The following is a 21732-nucleotide window of genomic DNA, read 5'->3' on the forward strand; positions in this document are numbered from 1 at the left end:
TTTGATATTTTAACGTCTAATATGAACAGGAAGTGAGTTATGAATTTTTGAAAGTCCGACTTTTGCCCTTTTTTGCATGTTTACAGGGGTCATTCTTTTGCACCTTGATCCTAAAGGCTTCATCTGATTGCCTTAAAATTCTGTCTGTAGCATCTGAAGACCTGGCACAAACACTGGGGCTAAAATTTTTTGTTTCCGAAATACTATATGACGGGGGCGGGGCTTCAAAGTTTTCACTTAAGATTTCCTTCGCCGCAATGGACAAAATGCTTAATAACTCTCCTGCACATGCTGCTAAAAATCCAAAACTTCACATGTACATAAAGAGTCTGTACCTGAAGACATCTATATGTTTATATTCAGTTATACACCTTGCGCCAATCAATATCATTTTTTACATTTTGACGTACTGCACGGTGCCCTTTTAACGAATCTGATTGAAAATTGGCTAGAAAAGACTCAAGACATTGATCTTACTCTATCCCTATTTTTGTGACTTTCCTTCGAAGGGCGTGGCTATTACGGTGCCGCAGAGTCTGATTATTCTCCGTGGCAACAAAAGTTCCTGCAAAATGATTCAGATGATCCATCTTCTCGAAATTTTTCACATTTGAGGATATTCAGGCCCTGAAGACGGCTGCCAACTTATTTTTGATCGCAGTGGTAGCGCCACCAACTGGTTAAAACAAATACAAATTATTTTCGTTGATTTTTTTCTCCGGGCAGGTTCACAAAATCTACCTTACATTTGCTCGGATGAGTGTTTAGGCCTTGAGGATGTCACAATACGAAAGTCTTTCGCCTTCTTCAGAGTGTCACATGATGGTGTCTTGTGGCCCGTCTTTATCAGCTGATGTTCCATGAGGGCGTGACTTACCTGTCACAAGAACGAAGGCAAGTCACGCCCCCCGCTGTCCGTTCACTCCGCCAAAATGCTGCTCCAGGTGGTAGAGAGGATGAAGGCTCCCTTGTCTCTGTTCATGGTTTTTATGCCTCGCTTGCAGATCTCAATGGCCTCTCTGATCCAGCGCTGTTGTTTGTTCTCTTCGGTGCGGATGACCCTGCCCTTCTCCCGGTCCATGATGTGGTTTTCCCTTTTGCAGTGGTCAGTGATTGCTGATTTGTAATGTTCATGTTGTGCTTGTTCTTTTACTGCTCTGATTTTTCATTTTTTTGACAGGTAAGTCACACCCTCATGGAACATCAGCTGATAAAGACGGGTCTCAAGACACCATCATGCGACACTCTGAAGAAGGCGAAAGACTCGCCGAAACATGTCAGGTAAAAAATTAACCTAAAACATAATTGTCTGCTTTTAATGAATCAGTCAAATATCAATAATAAGAAGACAAAATGAACCTAATACAAATAAGTGAATGCTTAATAACTCCCCTGCACATGCTCCTAAAAATCCAAACCTTCACCTGTAAATAAAACGTCCCGACCTGAAGACATCTTAATGCTATTATTTTGTGATACACACAGTGCCGCCAAGTGGAATCAAAAATTTGTTTTTATTTTAATTTTCACGTACTGCACGGTGCCCTTTTGACGAATCCGACTGAAAATTAGTCAGAAAAGACTCAAGACAATGATCTTACTCTCTGCCGAATTTTGTGACGTTTTGGCAAAAGGCGTGGCTATTAAGGTGCTGAAAAGTCCGATTGTACTTTGTGGCAACAAAAGCTCCGGCAACATGACTCAGATGATCCTATCTTCTCGAAGTTGTACACATTTGAGGATACTTCAGCCCTGAAGACATCTACCAACTTATTTTACATCGTAGTAGTAGCGCCACCAACTGGTAAAAGCTAATACAAGTTATTTTCTTGGATGTTTTTCTCCGTGCAACTCAACAAGGTCGCCCTCATATATGCTCGGATGACTGTTTCGGCCATGAGGATGTCACAATACGAAATTCGTGATTTTTCGTGAAAAGTTGTGGGAGTGGCATTGCACTGTTCGGCAATAAAACAAAGCTGATTATGAGGTTCTAAATATGAACGACAACTCGTAAAACTTTACACACACATCAGGCCGAGCAAATTTATCAATATTTTATAAGTTAGTTGTGCAGCTTTTTTGAAATGGCTCGCCATGGCCCTCGAGAAATGTTAAAAAAAAGCAGCTCTGGTTGAGTGTTTCACCTCGCTTTTTGTAAATTTTATGGAGTACAGTGAACCCTCGGTTATCGCGGTTAATGGGGACCGAGACCACCCGCGAAAACTGAAAATCCGCGAAGTAGCGGCGCACCTTCAAAAATGCTTAAAAAAAATATACAATATATATAATAAATATATATATATATATATATATATATATATATATATATATATATATATATATATATATATATATATATACGGGGAGAGAGAGAGTGAAATTCATTTTATAACAAAAAAACCAAATTATTATTAAAACGTATTATTTTTTTATTCCCCAGCCATTCTTTTTGTATTTATTTAATTACTCCGACTTTTACCTGCTGGTACGCCGTCCGGTGTGCCCTGTGAAATGAAAGGTGGCATTCTTTATTTATTTATTCATTTATTCATTCATAACTGACAGCCTCGCGCTCCGCTCGTGCCCGGGCGGAAGAGGTGCTCCAATTCGGCTTAACTGTGACACACGCCCGCCCTCCTCCCCCGGAACTTCCATTCGGTTAAACTTAGGGGCCGCTTGGCACCGCCCGTGCCCGGGGAAGGTGCTCCTCTTCGGCTTACTGTGACGCGAGCATGCCCTCCTCCTCCGGAGCTTCCATTCAGTTAAACTTAGGGGCCGCTTGGAACCGCCCGTGCCCGGGGAAGGTGCTCCTCTTCGGCTTACTGTGACGCGAGCATGCCCTCCTCCTCCGGAGCTTCCATTTGGTTAAACTTAGGGGCCGCTTGGAACCGCCCGTGCCCGGGGAAGGTGCTCCTCTTCGGCTTATTGTGACGCGAGCATGCCCTCCTCCTCCGGAGCTTCCATTCGGTTAAACTTAGGGGCCGCTTGGCACCGCCCGTGCCCGGGGAAGGTGCTCCTCTACGGCTTAACTGCCACGCACGCCGGCCGGAGCTCTGGTACGGTCCGAACCGCGCGAAACGTCGCCACCGATCGTGTCCGGGAGAACGTGCTCTTCTTCGTCCACTCTCCTCTTCGCCCACGCTCTTCTTCGGCGCACGCCGGCCGTCTAACCGCTCCAGCGCCCCGTCGTGCCGCTCGGCGAAACTACAATGCCCCCGAATATTTTTTAGACCCGCGAAGCACTGAACCCGCGAAAGGTGAACCGCGAAGTAGCGAGGGTTCACTGTATGTATAAGACCAAGACCTACAAAAAAGTCTCTTGGAGCAATGAGCTAGGTTTTACAGGAAGTCGGCCATTTTGAATTTACTTAAAAGGGGGCGGGTCACCACAATGGACTTTGTGTAGAAATTATTATTGGGGCCCGAGCAGCGACGGCGGCGAGGTCCCCATTGTTTTTGTGGAAATTATTATTATTTTTATTATTATTATTATTAGGGCCCGAGCAGTGACCGCTGCGAGGTCCCTATTGTTTTTCTAGAAATTGTTATTAGGGCCCGAGCTGCGACGGCTGCGAGGTCCCTATTGTTTTTGTAGAAAATATTATTACTTTTATTATTATTAATATTATTATTATTATTATTAGGGCCTGAGCAGCGACCGCTGCGAAGTCCCTATTGTTTTTGTAGAAATTATTATTATTATTATTTTTCCGATTGTTCGATCGCATTTTTGACCCCCGAAACATGCACAAAAACTCACCAAACTTGGCAGTCTCATCGGGCATGGCGAAAAATTTGATATTTTAACGTCTAATATGAACAGGAAGTGAGTTATGAATTTTTGAAAGTCCGACTTTTGCCCTTTTTTGCATGTTTACAGGGGTCATTCTTTTGCACCCTGATCCTAAAGGCTTCATCTGATTGCCTTAAAATTCTGTCTGTAGCATCTGAAGACCTGGGACAAACACTGGGGCTAAAAATTTTTGTTTCCGAAATACTATATGACGGGGGCGGGGCTTCAAAGTTTTCACTTAAGATTTCCTTCGCCGCAATGGACAAAATGCTTAATAACTCTCCTGCACATGCTGCTAAAAATCCAAAACTTCACATATACATAAAAAGTCTGTACCTGAAGACATCTATATGTTTATATTCAGTTATACACCTTGCGCCAATCAATATCATTTTTTACATTTTGACGTACTGCACGGTGCCCTTTTAACGAATCTGATTGAAAATTGGCTAGAAAAGACTCAAGACATTGATCTTACTCTATCCCTATTTTTGTGACTTTCCTTCGAAGGGCGTGGCTATTACGGTGCCGCAGAGTCTGATTATTCTCCGTGGCAACAAAAGTTCCTGCAAAATGATTCAGATGATCCATCTTCTTGAAATTTTTCACATTTGAGGATATTCAGGCCCTGAAGACGGCTGCCAACTTATTTTTGATCGCAGTGGTAGCGCCACCAACTGGTTAAAACAAATACAAATTATTTTCGTTGATGTTTTTCTCCGGGCAGGTGAACAAAATCTACCTTATATTTGCTCGGATGAGTGTTTAGGCCTTGAGCATGTCACAATACGAAAGTCTTTCGCCTTCTTCAGAGTGTCACATGATGGTGCCTTGTGACCCGTCTTTATCAGATGATGTTCCATGAGGGCGTGACTTACCTGTCACAAGAATGAAGGCAAGTCACGCCCCCCGCTGTCCGTTCACTCCGCCAAGATGCTGGTCCAGGTGGTAGAGAGGATGAAGGCTCCCTTGTCTCTGTTCATGGTTTTTATGCCTCGCTTGCAGATCTCAATGGCCTCTCTGATCCAGCGCTGTTGTTTGTTCTCTTCTGTGCGGATGACCCTGCCCTTCTCCCGGTCCATGATGTGGTTTTCCCTTTTGCAGTGGTCAGTGATTGCTGATTTGTAATGTTCATGTTGTGCTTGTTCTTTTACTGCTCTGATTTTTTTCATTTTTTTGACAGGTAAGTCACACCCTCATGGAACATCAGCTCAAGACACCATCATGCGACACTCTGAAGAAGGCGAAAGACTCGCCGAAACATGTCAGTGAAAAAATTAACCTAAAACATAATTGTCTGCTTTTAATGAATCAGTCAAATATCAATAATAAGAAGACAAAATGAACCTAATACAAATAAATGAATGCTTAATAACTCCCCTGCACATGCTCCTAAAAATCCAAACCTTCACCTGTAAATAAAACGTCCCGACCTGAAGACATCTTAATGTTATTATTTTGTTATACACACAGCGCCGCCAAGTGGAATCAAAAATTTGTTTTTATTTTAATTTTCACGTACTGCACGGTGCCCTTTTGACGAATCCGACTGAAAATTAGTCAGAAAAGACTCAAGACAATGATCTTACTCTCTGCCGAATTTTGTGACGTTTTGGCAAAAGGCGTGGCTATTACGGTGCTGAAAAGTCCGATTGTACTCTGTGGCAACCAAAGCTCCGGCAACATGACTCAGATGATCCTATCTTCTCGAAGTTGTACACATTTGAGGATACTTCAGCCCTGAAGACATCTACCGACTTATTTTTCATCGTAGTAGTAGCGCCACCAACTGGTAAAAGCTAATACAAGTTATTTTCTTGGATGTTTTTCTCCGTGCAACTCAACAAGGTCGCCCTCATATATGCTCGGATGACTGTTTCGGCCATGAGGATGTCACAATACGAAATTTGTCCTTTTTCGTGAAAAGTTGTGGGAGTGGCATTGCACTGTTCGGCAATAAAACAACGCTGATTATGAGGTTGTAAATATGAACGACAACTCGTGAAACTTTACACACACATCAGGCCGAGCAAATTTATCAATATTTTATACGTTAGTTGTGCAGCTTTTTTGAAATGGCTCGCCATGGCCCTCGAGAAATGTTCAAAAAAGCAGCCCTGATTGAGTGTTTCACCTCGCTTTTTGTAAATTTTATGGAGTACAGTGAACCCTCGGTTATCGCGGTTAATGGGGACCGAGACCACCCGCGAAAACTGAAAATCCGCGAAGTAGCGGCGCACCTTCAAAAATGCTTAAAAAAAATATACAATATATATAATAAATATATATATATATATATATATATACGGGGAGAGAGAGAGTGAAATTCATTTTATAACAAAAAAACCAAATTATTATTAAAACGTATTATTTTTTTATTCCCCAGCCATTCTTTTTGTATTTATTTAATTACTCCGACTTTTACCTGCTGGTATGCCGTCCGGTGTGCCCTGTGAAATGAAAGGTGGCATTCTTTATTTATTTATTCATTTATTCATTCATAACTGACAGCCTCGCGCTCCGCTCGTGCCCGGGCAGAAGAGGTGCTCCAATTCGGCTTAACTGTGACACACGCCCGCCCTCCTCCCCCGGAGCTTCCATTCGGTTAAACTTAGGGGCCGCTTGGCACCGCCGTGCCCGGGGAAGGTGCTACTCTTCGGCTTACTGTGACGCGAGCATGCCCTCCTCCTCCGGAGCTTCCATTCGGTTAAACTTAGGGGCCGCTTGGAACCGCCCGTGCCCGGGGAAGGTGCTCCTCTTCGGCTTACTGTGACGCGAACATGCCCTCCTCCTCCGGAGCTTCCATTCGGTTAAACTTAGGGGCCGCTTGGAACCGCCCGTGCCCGGGGAAGGTGCTCCTCTACGGCTTAACTGCCACGCACGCCGGCCGGAGCTCTGGTACGGTCCGAACCGCGCGAAACGTCGCCACCGATCGTGTCCGGGGGAACGTGCTCTTCTTCGTCCACTCTCCTCTTCGCCCACGCTCTTCTTCGGCGCACGCCGGCCGTCTAACCGCTCCAGCGCCCCGTCGTGCCGCTCGGCGAAACTACAATGCCCCCGAATATTTTTTAGACCCGCGAAGCACTGAACCCGCGAAAGGTGAACCGCGAAGTAGCGAGGGTTCACTGTATGTATAAGACCAAGACCTACAAAAAAGTCTCTTGGAGCAATGAGCTAGGTTTTACAGAAAGTCGGCCATTTTGAATTTACTTAAAAGGGGGCGGGTCACCACAATGGACTTTGTGTAGAAATTATTATTGGGGCCCGAGCAGCGACCGCGGCGAGGTCCCTATTGTTTTTGTAGAAAATATTATTACTTTTATTATTATTATTATTATTATTATTATTAGGGCCTGAGCAGCGACCGCTGCGAAGTCCCTATTGTTTTTGTAGAAATTATTATTATTATTATTTTTCCGATTGTTCGATCGCATTTTTGACCCCCGAAACATGCACAAAAACTCACCAAACTTGGCAGTCTCATAGGGCATGGCGAAAAATTTGATATTTTAACGTCTAATATGAACAGGAAGTGAGTTATGAATTTTTGAAAGTCCGACTTTTGCCCTTTTTTGCATGTTTACAGGGGTCATTCTTTTGCACCTTGATCCTAAAGGCTTCATCTGATTGCCTTAAAATTCTGTCTGTAGCATCTGAAGACCTGGCACAAACACTGGGGCTAAAATTTTTTGTTTCCGAAATACTATATGACGGGGGCGGGGCATCAAAGTTTTCACTTAAGATTTCCTTCGCCGCAATGGACAAAATGCTTAATAACTCTCCTGCACATGCTGCTAAAAATCCAAAACTTCTTATTCCATTCTTATTTATTCATCTAATTTATATATTTGTCTGTATTATTGTTGTATTGCACTGGAGAGGGGAGCCCTCTAATCTCGTTGCACACTTGTGTACAATAACAATAAAGGGATTTCTATTTCTATTCTATTCATGTACATAAAGAGTCTGTACCTGAAGACATCTATATGTTTATATTCAGTTATACACCTTGCGCCAATCAATATCATTTTTTACATTTTGACGTACTGCACGGTGCCCTTTTAACGAATCTGATTGAAAATTGGCTAGAAAAGACTCAAGACATTGATCTTACTCTATCCCTATTTTTGTGACTTTCCTTAGAAGGGCGTGGCTATTACGGTGCCGCAGAGTCTGATTATTCTCCGTGGCAACAAAAGTTCCTGCAAAATGATTCAGATGATCCATCTTCTCGAAATTTTTCACATTTGAGGATATTCAGGCCCTGAAGACGGCTGCCAACTTATTTTTGATCGCAGTGGTAGCGCCACCAACTGGTTAAAACAAATACAAATTATTTTCGTTGATTTTTTTCTCCGGGCAGGTTAACAAAATCTACCTTACATTTGCTCGGATGAGTGTTTAGGCCTTGAGGATGTCACAATACGAAAGTCTTTCGCCTTCTTCAGAGTGTCACATGATGGTGTCTTGTGGCCCGTCTTTATCAGCTGATGTTCCATGAGGGCGTGACTTACCTGTCACAAGAACGAAGGCAAGTCACGCCCCCCGCTGTCCGTTCACTCCGCCAAAATGCTGCTCCAGGTGGTAGAGAGGATGAAGGCTCCCTTGTCTCTGTTCATGGTTTTTATGCCTCGCTTGCAGATCTCAATGGCCTCTCTGATCCAGCGCTGTTGTTTGTTCTCTTCGGTGCGGATGACCCTGCCCTTCTCCCGGTCCATGATGTGGTTTTCCCTTTTGCAGTGGTCAGTGATTGCTGATTTGTAATGTTCATGTTGTGCTTGTTCTTTTACTGCTCTGATTTTTCATTTTTTTGACAGGTAAGTCACACCCTCATGGAACATCAGCTGATAAAGACGGGTCTCAAGACACCATCATGCGACACTCTGAAGAAGGCGAAAGACTCGCCGAAACATGTCAGGTAAAAAATTAACCTAAAACATAATTGTCTGCTTTTAATGAATCAGTCAAATATCAATAATAAGAAGACAAAATGAACCTAATACAAATAAATGAATGCTTAATAACTCCCCTGCACATGCTCCTAAAAATCCAAACCTTCACCTGTAAATAAAACGTCCCGACCTGAAGACATCTTAATGTTATTATTTTGTTATACACACAGCGCCGCCAAGTGGAATCAAAAATTTGTTTTTATTTTAATTTTCACGTACTGCACGGTGCCCTTTTGACGAATCCGACTGAAAATTAGTCAGAAAAGACTCAAGACAATGATCTTACTCTCTGCCGAATTTTGTGACGTTTTGGCAAAAGGCGTGGCTATTACGGTGCTGAAAAGTCCGATTGTACTCTGTGGCAACAAAAGCTCCGGCAACATGACTCAGATGATCCTATCTTCTCGAAGTTGTACACATTTGAGGATACTTCAGCCCGGAAGACATCTACCGACTTATTATTCATCGTAGTAGTAGCGCCACCAACTGGTAAAAGCTAATACAAGTTATTTTCTTGGATGTTTTTCTCCGTGCAACTCAACAAGGTCGCCCTCATATATGCTCGGATGACTGTTTCGGCCATGAGGATGTCACAATACGAAATTAGTCCTTTTTCGTGAAAAGTTGTGGGAGTGGCATTGCACTGTTCGGCAATAAAACAACGCTGATTATGAGGTTCTAAATATGAACGACAACTCGTGAAACTTTACACACACATCAGGCCGAGCAAATTTATCAATATTTTATACGTTAGTTGTGCAGCTTTTTTGAAATGGCTCGCCATGGCCCTCGAGAAATGTTCAAAAAAGCAGCCCTGATTGAGTGTTTCACCTCGCTTTTTGTAAATTTTATGGAGTACAGTGAACCCTCGGTTATCGCGGTTAATGGGGACCGAGACCACCCGCGAAAACTGAAAATCCGCGAAGTAGCGGCGCACCTTCAAAAATGCTTAAAAAAAATATACAATATATATAATAAATTTATAAATATATATATATATATATATATATACGGGGAGAGAGAGAGTGAAATTCATTTTATAACAAAAAAACCAAATTATTATTAAAACGTATTATTTTTTTATTCCCCAGTCATTCTTTTTGTATTTATTTAATTACTCCGACTTTTACCTGCTGGTACGCCGTCCGGTGTGCCCTGTGAAATGAAAGGTGGCATTCTTTATTTATTTATTCATTTATTCATTCATAACTGACAGCCTCGCGCTCCGCTCGTGCCCGGGCGGAAGAGGTGCTCCAATTCGCCTTAACTGTGACACACGCCCGCCCTCCTCCCCCGGAACTTCCATTCGGTTAAACTTAGGGGCCGCTTGGCACCGCCCGTGCCCGGGGAAGGTGCTCCTCTTCGGCTTACTGTGACGCGAGCATGCCCTCCTCCTCCGGAGCTTCCATTCAGTTAAACTTAGGGGCCGCTTGGAACCGCCCGTGCCCGGGGAAGGTGCTCCTCTTAGGCTTACTGTGACGCGAGCATGCCCTCCTCCTCCGGAGCTTCCATTCGGTTAAACTTAGGGGCCGCTTGGAACCGCCCGTGCCCGGGGAAGGTGCTCCTCTTCGGCTTATTGTGACGCGAGCATGCCCTCCTCCTCCGGAGCTTCCATTCGGTTAAACTTAGGGGCCGCTTGGCACCGCCCGTGCCCGGGGAAGGTGCTCCTCTACGGCTTAACTGCCACGCACGCCGGCCGGAGCTCTGGTACGGTCCGAACCGCGCGAAACGTCGCCACCGATCGTGTCCGGGAGAACGTGCTCTTCTTCGTCCACTCTCCTCTTCGCCCACGCTCTTCTTCGGCGCACGCCGGCCGTCTAACCGCTCCAGCGCCCCGTCGTGCCGCTCGGCGAAACTACAATGCCCCCGAATATTTTTTAGACCCGCGAAGCACTGAACCCGCGAAAGGTGAACCGCGAAGTAGCGAGGGTTCACTGTATGTATAAGACCAAGACCTACAAAAAAGTCTCTTGGAGCAATGAGCTAGGTTTTACAGGAAGTCGGCCATTTTGAATTTACTTAAAAGGGGGCGGGTCACCACAATGGACTTTGTGTAGAAATTATTATTGGGGCCCGAGCAGCGACGGCGGCGAGGTCCCTATTGTTTTTGTAGAAATTATTATTAGGGCCTGAGCAGCGACCGCTACGAGGTCCCCATTGTTTTTGTGGAAATTATTATTATTTTTATTATTATTATTATTAGGGCCCGAGCAGTGACCGCTGCGAGGTCCCTATTGTTTTTCTAGAAATTGTTATTAGGGCCCGAGCTGCGACGGCTGCGAGGTCCCTATTGTTTTTGTAGAAAATATTATTACTTTTATTATTATTAATATTATTATTATTATTATTAGGGCCTGAGCAGCGACCGCTGCGAAGTCCCTATTGTTTTTGTAGAAATTATTATTATTATTATTTTTCCGATTGTTCGATCGCATTTTTGACCCCCGAAACATGCACAAAAACTCACCAAACTTGGCAGTCTCATCGGGCATGGCGAAAAATTTGATATTTTAACGTCTAATATGAACAGGAAGTGAGTTATGAATTTTTGAAAGTCCGACTTTTGCCCTTTTTTGCATGTTTACAGGGGTCATTCTTTTGCACCCTGATCCTAAAGGCTTCATCTGATTGCCTTAAAATTCTGTCTGTAGCATCTTAAGACCTGGGACAAACACTGGGGCTAAAACTTTTTGTTTCCGAAATACTATATGACGGGGGCGGGGCTTCAAAGTTTTCACTTAAGATTTCCTTCGCCGCAATGGACAAAATGCTTAATAACTCTCTTGCACATGCTGCTAAAAATCCAAAACTTCACATGTACATAAAGAGTCGGTACCTGAAGACATCTATATGTTTATATTCAGTTATACACCTTGCGCCAATCAATATCATTTTTTACATTTTGACGTACTGCACGGTGCCCTTTTAACGAATCCGATTGAAAATTGGCTAGAAAAGACTCAAGACATTGATCTTACTCTATCCCTATTTTTGTGACTTTCCTTCGAAGGGCGTGGCTATTACGGTGCCGCAGAGTCTGATTATTCTCCGTGGCAACAAAAGTTCCTGCAAAATGATTCAGATGATCCATCTTCTCGAAATTTTCCACATTTGAGGATATTCAGGCCCTGAAGACGGCTGCCAACTTATTTTTGATCGCAGTGGTAGCGCCACCAACTGGTTAAAACAAATACAAATTATTTTCGTTGATGTTTTTCTCCGGGCAGGTTAACAAAATCTACCTTATATTTGCTCGGATGAGTGTTTAGGCCTTGAGGATGTCACAATACGAAAGTCTTTCGCCTTCTTCAGAGTGTCACATGATGGTGTCTTGTGGCCCGTCTTTATCAGCTGATGTTCCATGAGGGCGTGACTTACCTGTCACAAGAATGAAGGCAAGTCACGCCCCCCGCTGTCCGTTAACTCCGCCAAGATGCTGGTCCAGGTGGTAGAGAGGATGAAGGCTCCCTTGTCTCTGTTCATGGTTTTTATGCCTTGCTTGCAGATCTCAATGGCCTCTCTGATCCAGCGCTGTTGTTTGTTCTCTTCTGTGCGGATGACCCTGCCCTTCTCCCGGTCCATGATGTGGTTTTCCCTTTTGCAGTGGTCAGTGATTGCTGATTTGTAATGTTCATGTTGTGCTTGTTCTTTTACTGCTCTGATTTTTCATTTTTTTGACAGGTAAGTCACACCCTCATGGAACATCAGCTGATAAAGACGGGTCTCAAGACACCATCATGCGACACTCTGAAGAAGGCGAAAGACTCGCCGAAACATGTCAGGTAAAAAATTTACCGAAAACATAATTGTCTGCTTTTAATGAATCTGTCAAATATCAATAATAAGAAGACAAAATGAACCTAATACAAATAAATGAATGCTTAATAACTCCCCTGCACATGCTCCTAAAAATCCAAACCTTCACCTGTAAATAAAATGTCCCGACCTGAAGACATCTTAATGTTATTATTTTGTTATACACACAGCGCCGCCAAGTGGAATCAAAAATTTGTTTTTATTTTAATTTTCACGTACTGCACCGTGCCCTTTTGACGAATCCGACTGAAAATTAGTCAGAAAAGACTCAAGACAATGATCTTACTCTCTGCCGAGTTTTGTGACGTTTTGGCAAAAGGCGTGGCTATTACGGTGCTGAATAGTCCGATTGTACTTTGTGGCAACAAAAGCTCCGGCAACATGACTCAGATGATCCTATCTTCTCGAAGTTGTACACATTTGAGGATACTTCAGCCCTGAAGACATCTACCAACTTAATTTTCATCGTAGTAGTAGCGCCACCAACTGGTAAAAGCTAATACAAGTTATTTTCTTGGATGTTTTTCTCCGTGCAACTCAACAAGGTCGCCCTCATATATGCTCGGAGGACTGTTTCGGCCATGAGGATGTCAGAATACGAAATTCATCCTTTTTCGTGAAAAGTTGTGGGAGTGGCATTGCACTGTTTGGCAATAAAACAACGCTGATTATGAGGTTCTAAATATGAACGACAACTCGTGAAACTTGACACACACATCAGGCAGAGCAAATTTATCAATATTTTATACGTTAGTTGTGCAGCTTTTTTGAAATGGCTCGCCATGGCCCTCGAGAAATGTTCAAAAAAGCAGCCCTGGTTGAGTGTTTCACCTCGCTTTTTGTAAATTTTATGGAGTACAGTGAACCCTCGGTTATCGCGGTTAATGGGGACCGAGACCACCCGCGGAAACTGAAAATCCGCGAAGTAGCGGCGCACCTTCAAAAATGCTTAAAAGAAAATACAATATATATAATAAATATATTTATATATATATATATATATATATATATACGGGGAGAGAGAGAGAGAGAGAGTGAAATTCATGTTATAACAAAAAAACCAAATTATTATTAAAACGTATTATTTTTTTATTCCCCAGCCATTCTTTTTGTATTTATTTAATTACTCCGACTTTTACCTGCTGGTACGCCGTCCGGTGTTCCCTGTGAAATGAAAGGTGGCATTCTTTAATTATTTATTTATTTATTCATTTATTCATTCATAACTGACAGCTTCGCGCTCCGTTCGTGTCCGGGCGGAAGAGGTGTTCCAATTCGGCTTAACTGTGACACACGCCCGCCCTCCTCCCCCGGAGCTTCCATTCGGTTAAACTTAGGGGCCGCTTGGCACCGCCCGTGCCCGGGGAAGGTGCTCCTCTTCGGCTTACTGTGACGCGAGCATGCCCGCCTCCTCCGGAGCTTCCATTCGGTTAAACTTAGGGGCCGCTTGGAACCGCCCGTGCCCGGCAAAGGTGCTCCTCTTCGGCTTACTGTGACGCGAGCATGCCCTCCTCCTCCGGAGCTTCCATTTGGTTAAACTTAGGGGCCGCTTGGAACCGCCCGTGCCTGGGGAAGGTGCTCCTCTTCGGCTTACTGTGACGCGAGCATGCCCTCCTCCTCCGGAGCTTCCATTCGGTTAAACTTAGGGGCCGCTTGGCACCGCCCGTGCCCGGGGACGGTGCTCCTCTACGGCTTAACTGCCACGCACGCCGGCCGGAGCCTTGGTACGGTCCGAACCGCGCGAAACGTCGCCACCGATCGTGTCCGGGGGAACGTGCTCTTTTTCGTCCACTCTCCTCTTCGCCCACGCTCTTCTTCGGCGCACGCCGGCCGTCTAACCGCTCCAGCGCCCGTCGTGCCGCTCGGCGAAACTACAATGCCCCCGAATATTTTTTATACCCGCGAAGCACTGAAAGGTGAACCGCGAAGTAGCGAGGGTTCACTGTATGTATAAGACCAAGACCTACAAAAAAGTCTCTTGGAGCAATGAGCTAGGTTTTACAGGAAGTCGGCCATTTTGAATTTACTTAAAAGGGGCGGGTCACCACAATGGACTTTGTGTAGAAATTATTATTGGGGCCCGAGCAGCGACCGCGGCGAGGTCCCTATTGTTTATGTAGAAATTATTATTAGGGCCCGAGCAGCGACCGCTACGAGGTCCCCATTGTTTTTGTGGAAATTATTATTATTATTATTATTAGGGCCCGAGCAGTGACCGCTGCGAGGTCCCTATTGTTTTTCTAGAAATTGTTATTAGGGCCCGAGCTGCGACGGCTGCGAGGTCCCTATTGTTTTTGTAGAAAATATTATTACTTTTATTATTATTATTATTATTATTATTAGGGCCTGAGCAGCGACCGCTGCGAAGTCCCTGTTGTTTTTGTAGAAATTATTATTATTATTATTTTTCCGATTGTTCGATTGCATTTTTGACCCCCGAAACATGCACAAAAACTCACCAAACTTGGCAGTCTCATCGGGCATGGCGAGAAATTTGATATTTTAACGTCTAATATGAACAGGAAGTGAGTTATGAATTTTTGAAAGTCCGACTTTTGCCCTTTTTTGCATGTTTACAGGGGTCATTCGTTTGCACCCTGATCCTAAAGGCTTCATCTGATTGCCTTAAAATTCTGTCTGTAGCATCTTAAGACCTGGGACAAACACTGGGGCTAAAATTGGGGCTAAAATCTTTTGTTTCCGAAATACTATATGACGGGGGCGGGGCTTCAAAGTTTTCACTTAAGATTTCCTTCGCCGCAATGGACAAAATGCTTAATAACTCTCCTGCACATGCTGCTAAAAATCCAAAACTTCACATGTACATAAAGAGTCGGTACCTGAAGACATCTATATGTTTATACTCTGTTATACACCTTGCGCCAATCAATATAATTTTTTACATTTTGACGTACTGCACGGTGCCCTTTTAACGAATCCGATTGAAAATTGGCTAGAAAAGACTCAAGACATTGATCTTACTCTATCCCTATTTTTGTGACTTTCCTTCGAAGGGCGTGGCTATTACGGTGCCGCAGAGTCTGATTATTCTCCGTGGCAACAAAAGTTCCTGCAAAATGATTCAGATGATCCATCTTCTCGAAATTTTTCACATTTGAGGATATTCAGGCCCTGAAGACGGCTGCCAACTTATTTTTGATCGCAGTGGTAGCGCCACCAACTGGTTAAAACAAATACAAATTATTTTCGTTGATTTTTTTCTCCGGGCAGGTTAACAAAATCTACCTTATATTTGCTCGGATGAGTGTTTAGGCCTTGAGGATGTCACAATACGAAAGTCTTTCGCCTTCTTCAGAGTGTCACATGATGGTGTCTTGTGACCCGTCTTTATCAGCTGATGTTCCATGAGGGCGTGACTTACCTGTCACAAGAATGAAGGCAAGTCACGCCCCCCGCTGTCCGTTCACTCCGCCAAGATGCTGGTCCAGGTGGTAGAGAGGATGAAGGCTCCCTTGTCTCTGTTCATGGTTTTTATGCCTCGCTTGCAGATCTCAATGGCCTCTCTGATCCAGCGCTGTTGTTTGTTCTCTTCGGTGCGGATGACCCTGCCCTTCTCCCGGTCCATGATGTGGTTTTCCCTTTTGCAGTGGTCAGTGATTGCTGATTTGTAATGTTCATGTTGTGCTTGTTCTTTTACTGCTCTGATTTTTCATTTTTTTGACAGGTAAGTCACACCCACATGGAACATCAGCTGATAAAGACGGGTCTCAAGACACCATCATGCGACACTCTGAAGAAGGCGAAAGACTCGCCGAAACATGTCAGGTAAAAAATTAACCTCAAACATAATTGTCTGCTTTTAATGAATCAGTCAAATATCAATAATAAGAAGACAACATGAACCTAATACAAATAAATGAATGCTTAATAACTCCCCTGCACATGCTCCTGAAAATCCAAACCTTCACCTGTAAATAAAACGTCCGACCTGAAGACATCTTAATGTTATTATTTTGTTATACACACAGCGCCGCCAAGTGGAATCAAACATGTGTTTTTATTTTAATTTTCACGTACTGCACGGTGCCCTTTTGACGAATCCGACTGAAAATTAGTCAGAAAAGACTCAAGACAATGATCTTACTCTCTGCCGAATTTTGTGACGTTTTGGCAAAAGGCGTGGCTATTACGGTGCTGAAAAGTCCGATTGTACTTTATGGCAACAAAAGCTCCGGCAACATGACTCAGATGATCCTATCTTCTCGAAGTTGTACACATTTGAGGATACTTCAGCCCTGAAGACATCTACCAACTTATTTTTCATCGTAGTAGTAGCGCCACCAACTGGTAAAAGCTAATACAAGTTATTTTCTTGGATGTTTTTCTCCGTGCAACTCAACAAGGCCGCCCTCATATATGCTCGGATGACTGTTTCGGCCATGAGGATGTCACAATACGAAATCCGTCCTTTTTCGTGTAAAGTTGTGGGAGTGGCATTGCACTGTTCGGCAATAAAACAACGCTGATTATGAGGTTCTAAATATGAACGACAACTCGTGAAACTTTACACACACATCAGGCAGAGCAAATTTATCAATATTTTATACGTTAGTTGTGCAGCTTTTTTGAAATGGCTCGCCATGGCCCTCGAGAAAAGTTAAAAAAAGAATAGAATAGAAATAGAAATCCCTTTATTGTCATTGTACTCAAGTGTGCAACGAGATTAGAGGGCTCCCCTCTCCAATGCAATACAACAATAATACAGACAATATATAAATTAGATAAAAAAATAAGACAGTGCAATGGAATTCAGTACTGAATAGGGCATATAGAAACACATCACAATGCTGTTTTGCAAGGTTAGGGTGGTCTCGTGTGTGTGTGAGAGTTCAGTATGGAGATGGCTCTCGGAAAGAAACTGTTTCTCAGTCGATTGGTCCTTGATTTGATGCATCTGTAGCGCCTGCCAGAGGGCAACCGGTCGAACAGGTGTGAGTTTGGGTGGGTATTGTCTTTGACGATGTTGAGAGCCCTTCTGAGGCACCGGGCGGTGTAGATGTCCGACAGCGAGGGGAGAGGGCAGCCAATAATCCTTTGCGCTGTTTTGACTGTCCTCTGGAGCCTCACTCTGTCCGCCTCAGTGCAGCCGCTGTACCAGGTGGAGACACAGTACGTCAGCAGGCTCTCGATGGACGAGTGGTAGAAGGCCAGCAGCAGCTTCCTGTCCAGGTTGAATTTCCTGAGGACTCTCAGGAAGTGCAGACGTTGGCGGACCTTCTTTACCACTGCTGTGGTGTTGTGACTCCAAGAAAGGTCATCGGAGATCTGTACTCCCAGGAACTTGAACGTGTGGACCCTCTCCACACACACGCCTTCGATGCAGAGGGGGGGCGGCAGCGTCTTGTTCCTCCTGAAGTCGACGACAATCTCCTTTGTTTTAGCAGAGTTAAGGTGCAGTCTGTTGTCCTTGCACCAAGTTGTCAGTCTCCCTACCTCCTCTCTGTAGGCTGTCTCGTCACCTTCCGAGATCAGACCGACCACTGTCGTGTCGTCAGCAAACTTGACGATGGTGTTGTTGCCGTGGGCCGGGCTGCAGTCGTAGGTGTAGAGGGCGTACAGGAGAGGGCTCAGCACGCATCCTTGGGGGGAACCGGTGCTCACCATGAGGGTGGAGGACGTGTAGGGGCCGAGCAACACAGTCTGGGGTCTGTTGGTCAGAAAGTCCTTAATCCAGATGTGTGTGAGGGCAGGGAGGCCGAGAGTGTCCAGTTTGGCGACGAGGATGTCTGGGATGATCGTGTTGAATGCCGAGCTGTAGTCCACAAAGAGCATCCTTGCATAGCTCCGCTGTTGTTCCAGGTGGCCCAGCACAACATGCAGAGCAGCCCTGGTTGAGTGTTTCACCTCGCTTTTTGTAAATTTTATGGAGTACAGTGAACCCTCGGTTATCGCGGTTAATGGGGACCGAGACCACCCGCGAAAACTGAAAATCCGCGAAGTAGCGGCGCACCTTCAAAAATGCTTAAAAAAAAATACAATATATATATATATATATATATATATATATATACGGGGAGAGAGAGAGTGAAATTCATGTTATAACAAAAAAAACAAATTATTATTAAAACGTATTATTTTTTTATTCCCCAGCCATTCTTTTTGTATTTATTTAATTACTCCGACTTTTACCTGCTGGTACGCCGTCCGGTGTGCCCTCTGCAATGAAAGGTGCCATTCTTTATTTATTTATTTATTTATTCATTTATTCATTCATAACTGACAGCTTCGCGCTCCGCTCGTGCCCGGGCGGAAGAGGTGCTCCAATTCGGCTTAACTGTGACACACGCCCACCCTCCTCCCCCGGAGCTTCCATTCGGTTAAACTTAGGGGCCGCTTGGCACCGCCCGTGCCCGGGGAAGGTGCTCCTCTTCGGCTTACTGTGTCGCGAGCATGCCCTCCTCCTCCGGAGCTTCCATTCGGTTAAACTTAGGGGCCGCTTGGAACCGCCCGTGCCCGGGGAAGGTGCTCCTCTTCGGCTTACTGTGACGCTAGCATGCCCTCCTCCTCCGGAGCTTCCATTCCATTAAACTTAGGGGCCGCTTGGCACCGCCCGTGCCTGGGGAAGGTGCTCCTCTACGGCTTAACTGCCACGCACGCCGGCCGGAGCTCTGGTACGGTCCGAACCGCGCGAAACGTCGCCACCGATCGTGTCCGGGGGAACGTGCTCTTCTTCGTCCACTCTCCTCTTCGCCCACGCTCTTCTTCGGCGCACGCCGGCCGTCTAACCGCTCCAGCGCCCCGTCGTGCCGCTCGGCGAAACTACAATGCCCCCGAATATTTTTTATACCCGCGAAGCACTGAACCCGCGAAAGGTGAACTGCGAAGTAGCGAGGGTTCACTGTATGTATAAGACCAAGACCTACAAAAAAGTCTCTTGGAGCAATGAGCTAGGTTTTACAGGAAGTCGGCCATTTTGAATTTACTTAAAAGGGGCGGGTCACCACAATGGACTTTGTGTAGAAATTATTATTGGGGCCCGAGCAGCGACCGCGGCGAGGTCCCTATTGTTTATGGAGAAATTATTATTAGGGCCCGAGCAGCGACCGCTACGAGGTCCCCATTGTTTTTGTGGAAATTATTATTATTATTATTATTAGGGCCCGAGCAGTGACCGCTGCGAGGTCCCTATTGTTTTTCTAGAAATTGTTATTAGGGCCCGAGCTGCGACGGCTGCGAGGTCCCTATTGTTTTTGTAGAAAATATTATTACTTTTATTATTATTATTATTAGGGCCTGAGCAGCGACCGCTGCGAAGTCCCTGTTGTTTTTGTAGAAATTATTATTATTATTATTTTTCCGATTGTTCGATCGCATTTTTGACCCCCGAAACATGCACAAAAACTCACCAAACTTGGCAGTCTCATCGGGCATGGCGAGAAATTTGATATTTTAACGTCTAATATGAACAGGAAGTGAGTTATGAATTTTTGAAAGTCCGACTTTTGCCCTTTTTTGCATGTTTACAGGGGTCATTCTTTTGCACCCTGATCCTAAAGGCTTCATCTGATTGCCTTAAAATTCTGTCTGTAGCATCTTAAGACCTGGGACAAACACTGGGGCTAAAATCTTTTGTTTCCGAAATACGATATGACGGGGGCGGGGCTTCAAAGTTTTCACTTAAGATTTCCTTCGCCGCAATGGACAAAATGCTTAATAACTCTCCTGCACATGCTGCTAAAAATCCAAAACTTCACATGTACATAAAGAGTCGGTACCTGAAGACATCTATATGTTTATATTCTGTTATACACCTTGCGCCAATCAATATCATTTTTTACATTTTGACGTACTGCACGGTGCCCTTTTAACGAATCCGATTGAAAATTGGCTAGAAAAGACTCAAGACATTGATCTTACTCTATCCCTATTTTTGTGACTTTCCTTCGAAGGGCGTGGCTATTGCGGTGCCGCAGAGTCTGATTATTCTCCGTGGCAACAAAAGTTCCTGCAAAATGATTCAGATGATCAATCTTCTCGAAAATTTTCACATTTGAGGATATTCAGGCCCTGAAGACGGCTGCCAACTTCTTTTTGATCGCAGTGGTAGCGCCACCAACTGGTTAAAACAAATACAAATTATTTTCGTTGATGTTTTTCTCCGGGCAGGTTCACAAAATCTACCTTATATTTGCTCGGATGAGTGTTTAGGACTTGAGGATGTCACATTACGAAAGTCTTTCGCCTTCTTCAGAGTGTCACATGATGGTGTCTTGTGACCTGTCTTTATCAGCTGATGTTCCATGAGGGCGTGACTTACCTGTCACAAGAATGAAGGCAAGTCACACCCCCCGCTGTCCGTTCACTCCACCAAGATGCTGCTCCAGGTGGTAGAGAGGATGAAGGCTCCCTTGTCTCTGTTCATGGTTTTTATGCCTCGCTTGCAGATCTCAATGGCCTCTCTGATCCAGCGCTGTTGTTTGTTCTCTTCGGTGCGGATGACCCTGCCCTTCACCCGGTCCATGATGTGGTTTTCCCTTTTGCAGTGGTCAGTGATTGCTGATTTGTAATGTTCATGTTGTGCTTGTTCTTTTACTGCTCTGATTTTTCATTTTTTTGACAGGTAAGTCACACCCTCATGGAACATCAGCTGATAAAGACGGACGGGTCTCAAGACACCATCATGCGACACTCTGAAGAAGGCGAAAGACTCGCCGAAACATGTCAGGTAAAAAATTAACCTAAAACATAATTGTCTGCTTTTAATGAATCAGTCAAATATCAATAATAAGAAGACAAAATGAACCTAATACAAATAAATGAATGCTTAATAACTCCCCTGCACATGCTCCTAAAAATCCAAACCTTCACCTGTAAATAAAACGTCCCGACCTGAAGACATCTTAATGTTATTATTTTGTTATACACACAGCGCCGCCAAGTGGAATCAAAAATGTGTTTTTATTTTAATTTTCACGTACTGCACGGTGCCCTTTTGACGAATCCGACTGAAAATTAGTCAGAAAAGACTCAAGACAATGATCTTACTCTCTGCCGAATTTTGTGACGTTTTGGCAAAAGGCGTGGCTATTACGGTGCTGAAAAGTCCGATTGTACTTTGTGGCAACAAAAGCTCCGGCAACATGACTCAGATGATCCTATCTTCTCGAAGTTGTACATATATATATATATATATATATATATATATAT

Source organism: Idiotropiscis lumnitzeri, unplaced genomic scaffold, assembly GCF_059441095.1.
Source record: "Idiotropiscis lumnitzeri isolate Australia: NSW breed Sydney's pygmy pipehorse unplaced genomic scaffold, RoL_Ilum_1.0 HiC_scaffold_28, whole genome shotgun sequence".
Lineage (NCBI taxonomy): Eukaryota > Metazoa > Chordata > Actinopteri > Syngnathiformes > Syngnathidae > Idiotropiscis > Idiotropiscis lumnitzeri.